The sequence below is a fragment of the Scyliorhinus torazame genome, chromosome 10 (assembly GCF_047496885.1).
Source record: "Scyliorhinus torazame isolate Kashiwa2021f chromosome 10, sScyTor2.1, whole genome shotgun sequence".
Classification (NCBI taxonomy): Eukaryota; Metazoa; Chordata; class Chondrichthyes; order Carcharhiniformes; family Scyliorhinidae; genus Scyliorhinus; species Scyliorhinus torazame.
This window is the reverse complement of record NC_092716.1, coordinates 84,755,585-84,765,912: the sequence shown is the minus strand read 5'-3', so window position 1 is coordinate 84,765,912 and position 10,328 is coordinate 84,755,585.

The window sequence follows — 10,328 nt, the reverse complement described above, 5'->3', positions numbered from 1 at the left end:
CCATTCCCTCTATCTTTCTGTGAGGTAGTCGACGAACGGTTGCCACCGCCTGGTGAACCCCTGAGCCGAACCCCTGAACACGAACTTAATCCGTTCTAACTTTATGAACCCTGCCATATCGTTTATCCAGGTCTCCACACCCGGGGGTTTGGCTTCCTTCCACATTAACAATATCCTGCACCGGGCTACAAGGGACGCAAAGGCCAACACGTCAGCTTCTCTCGCCTCCTGCACTCCTGGCTCTTCTGCAACCCCAAACATAGCCAACCCCCAGCTTGGTTCGACCTGGACCCCCACCACCTTCGAAAGCACCTTTGCCACCCCCACCCAGAACCCCTGTAGTGCCAGGCATGACCAGAACATGTGAGTGTGATTCGCTGGGCCTCTCGAGCATCTCGCACACCTATCCTTTACCCCAAAAAATTTACTAAGCCGTGCTCCAGTCATATGCGCCCTGTGTAGCACCTTAAATTGTATCAGGCTTAGCCTGGCACACGAGGACGATAAGTTTACCCTACGTAGGGCATCAACCCACAGCCCCTCCTCAATCTCCTCCCCCAGTTCTTCTTCCCATTTCCCTTTCAGCTCATCTACCATGATCTCCCCCTCGTCCCTCATCTCCCTGTATATGTCCGCCACCTTACCGTCCCCCACCCATGTATCTGAGATCACTCTATCCTGCACTTCCTGCGTCGGGAGCTGCGGGAATTCCCTCACCTGTTGCCTCACAAAAGCCCTCAGTTGCATATGCCGAAATGCATTCCCTTGGGGCAACCCATATTTCTCCGTCAGCGCTCCCAGACTCGCAAACGTCCCATCTACAAATAGATCTCTTAATTGTACAAACCGAGCTCTTTATAACGAAGGACTGTTAACGGGTTTTTCTATTGTTAACAGATAACTAAAGACTGTTAATCAATTTATATATTTAACTCTGCAATTCTGTATTAATTGAAAGTATTTTTACAATTGAAATACTTTTATTAAAAATTATATTGTGTTGACTTACTCTCAAAGTTTAAAATACTAGACACTCATTTAGGAAGTCTTAAATGACTAGGACCCACAACGACAGAGGTAACGATTTAGTTATGAATGACGAATCTGAACTTTTCCCATAAAAAGTAACTGAGATCCTGTTTAACTGTCTGAGACCCGGAAAAGCATTCTTTCTTCGTGAGATCTATTTTGAGTCTTAGCAGAGAAACGGATTTCCCTCTTTTGGTGGGTTAACCTAAATCATAGGTTAGTCATCAAGTATTATCAGGTCCGGAATAACCTAAATCCTTTTAACCCTGCTAGCAACAGCAACAGGCTCCCCTTTCGCACCATTCAACCGGTTGTAGTACCGTTCCCCCTTGCTGTAGTCCAGGCGCCAAAGTCCAGTAAAGGCAGCCAGCACACAGAGTAGCACACCAAGTCCAGAAGCATTGTTACAGACAGAGGCAGCAGGAGCTCAGGAGACAGATTCCCCTCCTGCACCTCAGAGCATTAGCTACTCAGGTGGAGTGTGTGCTCCCCCAATGAGGGAAATCATTAGTAGTTTCACCTGCATAAACAGAGCTGGCCAGTGTGGTACTAGCTTGTGTAGGAAGCAGTGGTGAACTGTTACTATTTCTGTATATGTATTATTGTAAATAAAGTTTATTTTCTTTTGGCTCTACAAATTCGTGCTGGATTCTTTGTGGATCTCACAAAAGGTACGTACCGACTTTTGCACGCCATGTTATTCCAGATGTATTCTGGACCAACATATTTTCCTCACTGGCGTCACGGAGAATCAGGCATGGTAGGGGGAGGGAGGGGTGAGTCTCTGGTTGGGCCTTCATCTGTGTCTCATTAGCGGAATGCAAATGAGTTTCACATCGACCTCCAGCGGGTTTCCCGATCCACCATGGTGGACAGCATCGAAGATCACGCTGTAAATTCACGCTAGCGTGAAACTGATTTTGGAGCTTCCTGCTGAATTCTCCCCCCTGCCCACGATTTATCCTGATGGCACGGGCATGGGAGAATTCTGTCCCTCAATTCCCTAATGAATTGCAAAGCTTTTCCCATTGTGCACAGGTTGTAGCAGTATTTGGGAATTAAAACAGAAACATTTTGAAAACACACAGGAGGTCAATCAGTACCTGTGAAGAGAACAGACAAGTTGAGGTCTTGGGTGTGAAAACCTGTCTGTGCATTTCACAGATGAGGCTGGATGTTTACGATATTTTCTGTTTCGAGCATTTTCCGTTTTTGTTTCAGATTTCCAACACCTGCCTGTATTTTACTTTTTCTTCAGGAATTGTACTGAGTAACAAGTTTCCATAACGAAGAAAACACAACAAAGGGTCAAATCCTGTAAAATGGAAATCCTTATTAAAAGTGCCATCGAGATGCGCTAATGGCTGATACAAAGCTAACAGAGGTATGGACACAATTAACACAGGTAACTTGGTTGGACACATTAATTTTAATCATGTGCTTGACTTGGTTGGTGAGCTTTCTAAATTGTTACGCAAGAGATAATGCGACTGTAATTTGACCAAAGAAAGAACTGCTTACATTATTTGGGCTAAGTAGGAATGAAACTAAGAGGTGAACCAAGGAAGAGACGCAGTGGAGGAAGATGGGAGGGTCAATTGTGTCAAAGGTTGCAAAGGGGTCGAGGAGGTCAAAAAGGGCTGACACATCATGGTCCACGTCATGGACACCATGGTCACACAGAACGCCCTTGGTGACTTTCAGCGGCAGTCTCAGTGCTGTGAGTGGAACAGAAGACCGATCAGAGGTGAATGATGTAGACACAGAAGTGGATGACAATGATGGGTTGTAAAATCTGAGAGGAAAGAAACATTGGAAATGGACTGCCACTAAGACAGAGAACTAAATGTTCCAGTGGAGGCTTGGGGTTGTTACACCAGTTTTTAAAATTGTGAGGGAACAATTCCTGTGGAAAAGGAAACAGTTGCTGATGCTAAAATTGGAGCGGCACATTTATGAATAGGCTCAAAATGTCGAACAAGAAAATAGGGGCGTCATTCTCCGACCCCCCAGAGGATCGGAGAATGGCCGTTGGCCACCGTGAATCCCGCCCCCGCCGGTTGCCGATGTCTCCGAAGGGAGAAAAGTCGGCGGGGCGTTAATGGCGCCGCTGCCGCGGAGAATGTCACGGGTCTGCGCAAGGCAGCCGATTTTCGGCCTGCCAATATTCTCCCTTCCGGATGGCCGAAGTCCCGTCGACGTGATGACCGTTCACGTCGATGTGAATCAAACCTCCTTTTCATTGGCGTGACCCGGTGCTCCAGGCTCACACGACCAGCGTGGAGGTGAGTGACGGCCTGGGGGGTTGGCTCTGGGCAGGCGATGGCGTGGCCGCAGTCTGAATGCGTGAGGAGAGGTGTGTCTCGGGTTGTGTGTGTGTGTGTGTGTGCGGCGGGGGGGGGGGGGGGGGGGTGTGGTTAGAGTAGGCTGGGCTCTGGGGGAGTGCCGGGAGGGGGTCCGTGCCGGGGTGGAGGTTGGGGGGGGTCCGTGCCGTGCCGGGGTGGAGGTTGGGGGGGGGGGGTCCGTGCTGGGGTGGAGGTTGGGGGGGGGGGGTCCGTGCCGGGGTGGAGGTTGGGGGGGGGGGGTCCGTGCCGGGGTGGAGGTTGGGGGGGGGTCCGTGCTGGGGTGGAGGTTGGGGGGGGGTCCGTGCCGGGGTGGAGGTTGGGGGGGGGGGGTCCGTGCTGGGGTGGAGGTTGGGGGGGGGTCCGTGCCGGGGTGGAGGTTGGGGGGGGGTCCGTGCTGGGGTGGAGGTTGGGGGGGGTCCGTGCTGGGGTGGAGGTTGGGGGGGGGGTCCGTGCCGTGCCGGGGTGGAGGTTGGGGGGGGGGGTCCGTGCCGTGCTGGGGTGGAGGTTGGGGAGGGGTCCGTGCCGTGCCGGGGTGGAGGTTGGGGGGGGGTCCGTGCCGTGCCGGGGTGGAGGTTGGGGGGGGGGGTCCGTGCTGGGGTGGAGGTTGGGGGGGACCCGTGCCGGGGTGGAGGTTCGGGGGGGGTCCGTGCTGGGGTGGAGGTTTGGGGGGGTCCGTGCTGGGGTGGAGGTTGGGGGGGGGTCCATGCTGGGGTGGAGGTTGGGGGGGGGTTCCGTGCGGGGTGGAGGTTGGGGGTTAGGGGGGGGTCTGTGCCGAGGAGGGGGATGGGAGGGCAAGTGAGTTGGTCCAGCTGGCCAGGTGCCAGCGTCCAACAGTTGGACCCATGCGGTCCATGCCACCTGGCTGGGGGGAGGAGGGGATATGGGCAATGATGACATGTCGTCGTTCCCCTCCCCCCCACCAGGCCGTCATGTTTTCAGATCATCCAGCGATGTTGGCCGCCGTGGTGGCAGCCGCTCATGTCTATGTTGCCCTGGATGAGGAGGAGGAGGCGGAGCGTGCCAGAGAGGCGGCGCAGGCTGCCGCAGAGGGGCAGGCGGCAGCCGCCCAGGCTGGAGGGACACCTGACCGACAGGACGAGGAGGGGGAGGAGGACGTCGCGGCTCCACGGCAACGGAGGCACCCGAGGGCGCCCCGTGTGTACCGGCCCCGGCAGTCATACCAGGACCTCACGGACCGGGAATGCAGGAGGAGACTCCGGATGAGGCGGGAAACCGTGGCACACATCTGCCACCTGCTGGCACACCTGTCACCGCGTGGCACTGGCGGGGGACACCCTCTCCACGTGTCCGTCAAGGTTACGGTGGCCCTGAACTTTTATGCAACGGGGTCATTCCTGGCACCGAGTGGGGACCTGTCCGGCATATCGCAGACATCGGTGCACCGGTGCATCCGGGCAGTGACAGATGCCCTATATGCCATGGCGCACCGCTACATCCGCTTCCCCGTGGACCGGGCCAGCCAAGCTGCCCGGGCCGTGGGCTTCTCTGCCGTGGCCGGGTTCCCCATGGTCCAGGGCGCGATTGATGGGATGCACGTTGCCGTGCGGCCACCTGCAGATAACAGGGCCGTGTTCACTAATAGGAAGGGGACCTATTCGATGAACGTACAGGTGGTCTGCGACCACCGCATGATGATCCTGCACGTCTGCGCCCGTCACCCAGGCAGTGTACACGACTCATTCGTGTTGTCGCAGTCATCCATCCCCGGCATGTACGAGGGACGCCATCCCCGACTGAGGGGCTGGTTGCTGGGCGACAGGGGCTACCCATTGCGATCGTGGCTGATGACGCCTATACGGAGGCCACGCAATGAGGCGGAGAACCGCTACAATGATGCCCATGTAGCGACAAGGGGAGTGATCGAGAGGTGCTTTGGCGTGCTGAAGATGCATATCAGGTGCCTGGACCTCTCTGGGGGCGCCCTCCAGTATCGGTCAGATAGGGTCGGCCGCATCATAGTGGTGTGCTGCGTCCTGCACAACATAGCCCAGCAGAGGGACGATGTGCCGCAGGCAGAGGAGGGCGGAGTGGAGGAGCAGCAGGAAGAGGCCCAGTCCTCCCCAGATGAGGGGGATGGGGGCAATGGTCAGGGCAGACGGGGTAGACACAGGCGGGTGGCTGTCCACCGTTACCGGCTGGCCCAGCGGGCACGGGACAGGCTAATAGACGCCCGCTTCACTGACTAGATGGGCGTGGGAATCGGGTAGTATGGCCACAGACCGCACACCATGGCAACAGCCGACCACCCACACTCCCCACCCATCCACCCACCCAGCACCCTCACCCCCCTCCCCAACCCCACCCACCCGCATGCACAACACCCCCCCCCCATTGCCGATCCACCTGCGGCACAACGGGCCGGGCTCACACAGTTGCGGGTGGACGCGTGTCTATCGCAGGCCATGGAGGATGATGACAACCCGCCCTGCGATGAGCTCCTGGCTCTACATCGTTGGACTATGTCTGACCCATGGCCACAGTACCACCATCCACCCGGACCATCCCTGCATGTGGCTGTGACACTGCAGCGCACGGTCCCGTCCTCTGCCCGGGGGATGTTGATGGCGGCCCAGGGGGAAGGGGGCAGACTCACCTGGGGCTGAGGTAAGACCACCCCTCACACACACACTTGCGCTCAACGTACATGACACGCCCGCACACTTTGGACAGAGCACAAAGGCAGCTTCGGTAGGTGTAACATTGACTTTAATAACCAAAGGAGTTCATGCACGTGCCCAACCCCTAAAACTCATCTGTGCCCTGCACCCGTGCCAACTTACTCAGTGTCTAATTGTTTGGCCTTACGGGCCCTTTGACTACGTCTACGTGGTTCCCCAGACGGTACAGCAGAACTGGAGGTGGACTCCTGTGATTCCTGCCCTCTGACACTGGATCCCTTTGGCGGCCGTTTCCTGGGGCGTCCTGGCCAGGCTGCGGCCCGGGCCAGGGGTCTGCAGGGGTCTGCAGGTTTGCAGCCATGGAGCCCAGGGGGTTGGCAAACCCTGTCTGTGACAGTGCGACGCCGGCTCGCACATGGCCACTGGCGCCGATGCCCTCAGCGATGGCCTGCAGAGACTGGGCCATGGCCTGCTGAGACTGGGCCATGGCCTGCAGAGCCTGGGCCATGCCCTGCTGAGACTGGGCTATGGCGTTGAGCGCCTCTGCCATCTGGCGCTGGCACTGGCTCATGGCCTCCTGTGAGAGGGCAGCCATTTCTTGGCCCACAGACGCCGCCTGCACGGAAGGCCCCAGGCCTCGCAAACCGTTCCCCATGTCTGACACCGTCGCACCCATTGCCTCCACCGCGGATGCCACCCGTGCGGTGTCAGCCTGGGTGGCACGCATGACCGGCACCACTGGGGTGGGGTGGGTGGGGTTGGGGAGGGGGGTGAGGGTGCTGGGTGGGTGGATGGGTGGGGGGGTGTGGGTGGTCGGCTGTTGCCATGGTGTGCGGTCTGTGGCTATACTACCCGATTCCCACGCCCATCTAGTCAGTGAAGCGGGCGTCTATCAGTCTGTCCCGTGCCCGCTAGATGGGCCAGGCTAGATGGGCCAGGCTGCGGCCCGGGCGACTGGGATGGCGAGCTGCCAGCCTGTCCTGCCCGTTGCCCACCCGATGCACCTGGGACGGAAGGGGGGGAGTCCGAGGTGTCGCGGTGTACAGGGACCTCCCCTACAGAGGGAGCCGGGACGGACCACACCACCTCCTCCTCCCTCGGGGTGCCCGATGGCCCCCAGGCCTCTACATGGGTGGGGGATGCGAACGGACTGGCCATCCGACGCCCCCTCGACATCTGGCGCTGCCAGTCCTGGAGGCCCGTGCTGGTATCGACAGGGGTCTGCAGGTTTGCAGCCATGGAGCCCAGGGGGTTGGCAAACCCTGTCTGTGACAGTGCGACGCCGGCTCGCACATGGCCACTGGCGCCGATGCCCTCAGCGATGGCCTGCAGAGACTGGGCCATAGCCTGCTGAGACTGGGCCATGGCCTGCAGAGACTGGGCCATGGCCTGCTGAGACTGGGCTATGGCGTTGAGCACCTCTGCCATCTGGCGCTGGCACTGGCTCATGGCCTCCTGTGAGAGGGCAGCCATTTCCTGGGCCACAGACGCCGCCTGCACGGAAGGCCCCAGGCCTCGCAAACCGTTCCCCATGTCTGACACCGTCGCACCCATTGCCTCCACCGCGGACGCCACCCGTGCGGTGTCAGCCTGGGTGGCACACATGACCGGCACCACTCCCAGCTCCTGGACGCGGGTGGACTCCTCCACCTGCGACCGCAGCCGCCCGTCACCCTCTTCGCTCGTCTCCGGGTCGGTGGTTGCATCGGATCTATGTGTGGGTGTGGTAACTGCAGGAACCCGGGATCCATCTGGGCGGCAGATGTTCGCTTGGGCTGGGCTGCCCTCCGACCGCCCGGTCCCTCTGCTGCTCCTACCTCCACCTGCTGTACCGGGACGGCTGTGTTGTGCGCACCAGTGAGTGTACCAGACGCCTCATCACTAAAGTACCCAACCGTGGTGAGTGTTTCTGCGATGGTGGAGGGTGTTGGTGACAGCAGTGGCGTTGTGTCGTGCTCTTCGTCCCACTCTGAGTCCATGGCACTTTGGGGTGGGGGTTCGTCTCCACCCATCCACTCTGAGTCACTGTCCGGTATTTCGTCTTCCTGGGTAGTGCTGTCCCGGGTAGGGGTGTCCTGGGTAGTGCTGTCCCGGGTAGGGGTGTCCCGGGTAGGGGTGTACTGGGTAGGGGTGTCCTGGGTAGCGGTGTCCTGGGTAGTGGTGTCCTGGGTAGTGGTGTCCTGGCTCGGATGTGACGGGGGCCTGTGGCTGCCCCCCTCGTCGCTGGGTGGTCGCTCCCGCACGTGACGGGGGTGTCGTCTCCCTGTTGCTCCAGGTCTCTCCGTCTCCCGTGGTGTGCGAGGGGCATCCTGCGGGCGTCGCATGCTGGAGGGTCCGGGTCTCTCCGTCTCCCGTGGTCTCCGAGGGGCATCCTGCGGGCGTCGCATGCTGGAGGGTCCGGGTCTCTCCGTCTCCCGTGGTCTCCGAGGGGCATCCTGCGGGCGTCGCATGCTGGAGGGTCCGGGTCTCTCCGTCTCCCGTGGTGTGCGAGGGGCATCCTGCGGGCGTCGCATGCTGGAGGGTCCGGGTCTCTCCGTCTCCCGTGGTCTCCGAGGGGCATCCTGCAGGCGTCGCATGCTGGAGGGTGCGGGTCTCTCCGTCTCCCTTGGTCTCCGAGGGGCATCCTGCGGGCGGTCTGCATCTGCGGGGATGGGTGCCTGGACGTTTGGTCCTGCGATACACAATGAAGCATGCATGGTTAGACATCAGGCAGTGATCAGGTGATACGGGGAGGGGGATATAGGGGAGGGGGGATATGGGGACGGGCTGTCGGTGGCTCACTCGCTAGTACGCCCCCGACCTCTGCATCAGCAACCTCCCGGTCCTCAGGTCCGCCAGCCAGTTCCAGGGCCCTTTCCTCGTGTACGGTCAGTGGCCTCTCATCAGCGGGCCCTCCTCCAGTCCTCACATGCTCCCTATTGTTGTGTGCGCGCTTCTCCTGTGGGTGGGGGGGCAGGGGTAAAAGGCAACAGTGTTAGGCAGGTATATGAATGCACGCCATCGGTTGCGCGTGCATTGCAGAGGTTAAGGTTAGGGCTGGATTCACTTGGGGATATGGGGAGGGGGGATATGGGGGAGGGGGATATGGGGGAGGGGGATATGGGGAGGGGGGATATGGGGGAGGAGGGATATGGGGAGGGGGGGATATGGGGGAGGCTCACCCTGCCTGCTCTGACGAGGTCGTTCACCTTCTTGTGGCACTGGGTGCCTGTCCGTGGTGTCAGGGCCACAGCGGTGACGGCCTCTGCCACTTCCCTCCACAGACGCCGGCTGTGGCGTGGGGCAGCTCTGCGGCCGTGCCCGGGATACAGGGCGTCCCTCCTCTGCTCCACCGCGTCCAGGAGCGCCTCCACATCGCGTGACTCGAACCTCGGGGCTGAGCGACGGCCAGCTATCCAGTCGGGTGTTGCGGTCGGGTGTTCCGGTCGGGTGGGGGGGAGCAGCGCGGCCTTATGAGCCGTCACGCCGTGCAGCACGTATGACGCTGCACGGCGTGAACCACTGCGCAAGCGCGAATCCCGTTACGTCGCTGCTAGCCCATTTCAGGCCGGAGACTATCGACTCATTTTTCCGACGTGACACAAGTCGGATTTGCGCCGTTTTTTGCGCCGATCGGCGGACTTTCCGCCGATAACGGAGAATTTCGCCCTAGATATGGCATTGCTATCAATATGCAGCCATGGATAGTCTGTGCAAAGCTTTTCTTTTAATTTAGTGTAGCCAATTATTTTTCTTTTCCAATTAAGGGACAATTTTAGCGTGGCCAATCCACCTAACCAGTACATCTTTGGGTTGTGGGGATGAAACTCACGCAGACATGGGGAGAATGTGCAAATTCCACAAGGACAGTAACCCGGGCCCTCAGCGCCACAGTCCCAGTGCTAACCACTGTGCCACATGCCGCCCTCGTCTGTGCAAAGCTGAAGGAATCCTTCACTGTGTATGTGGAAAATTCATTCAGAACTGTTATGTTCTTGTGCAGAGATAATTACTGAGTTGGCGTACTAAAGAACATCTAGTTCAAGACTAGTTAATTTTATTATAGTATAATAAACAGTGGGTATGAAACTAATGCTGTAAAACTGGAACTAATACAAACCTTTTTGACCAAGATGGTTTCTCCTCAAAACTCCCCCAGGCTACAGTGTCACGTGCTATTACTTGCCTGACACTTACTGGTCGGAGGTTATACATATTTACACATACACGTGTTAATGCATATCACTCCATCCCCTTACCGTGAGATTTTTGAAAACATGTAATACATTATTTCAATAAATATTACATATGATATGCATAACAATGTATTTTACAT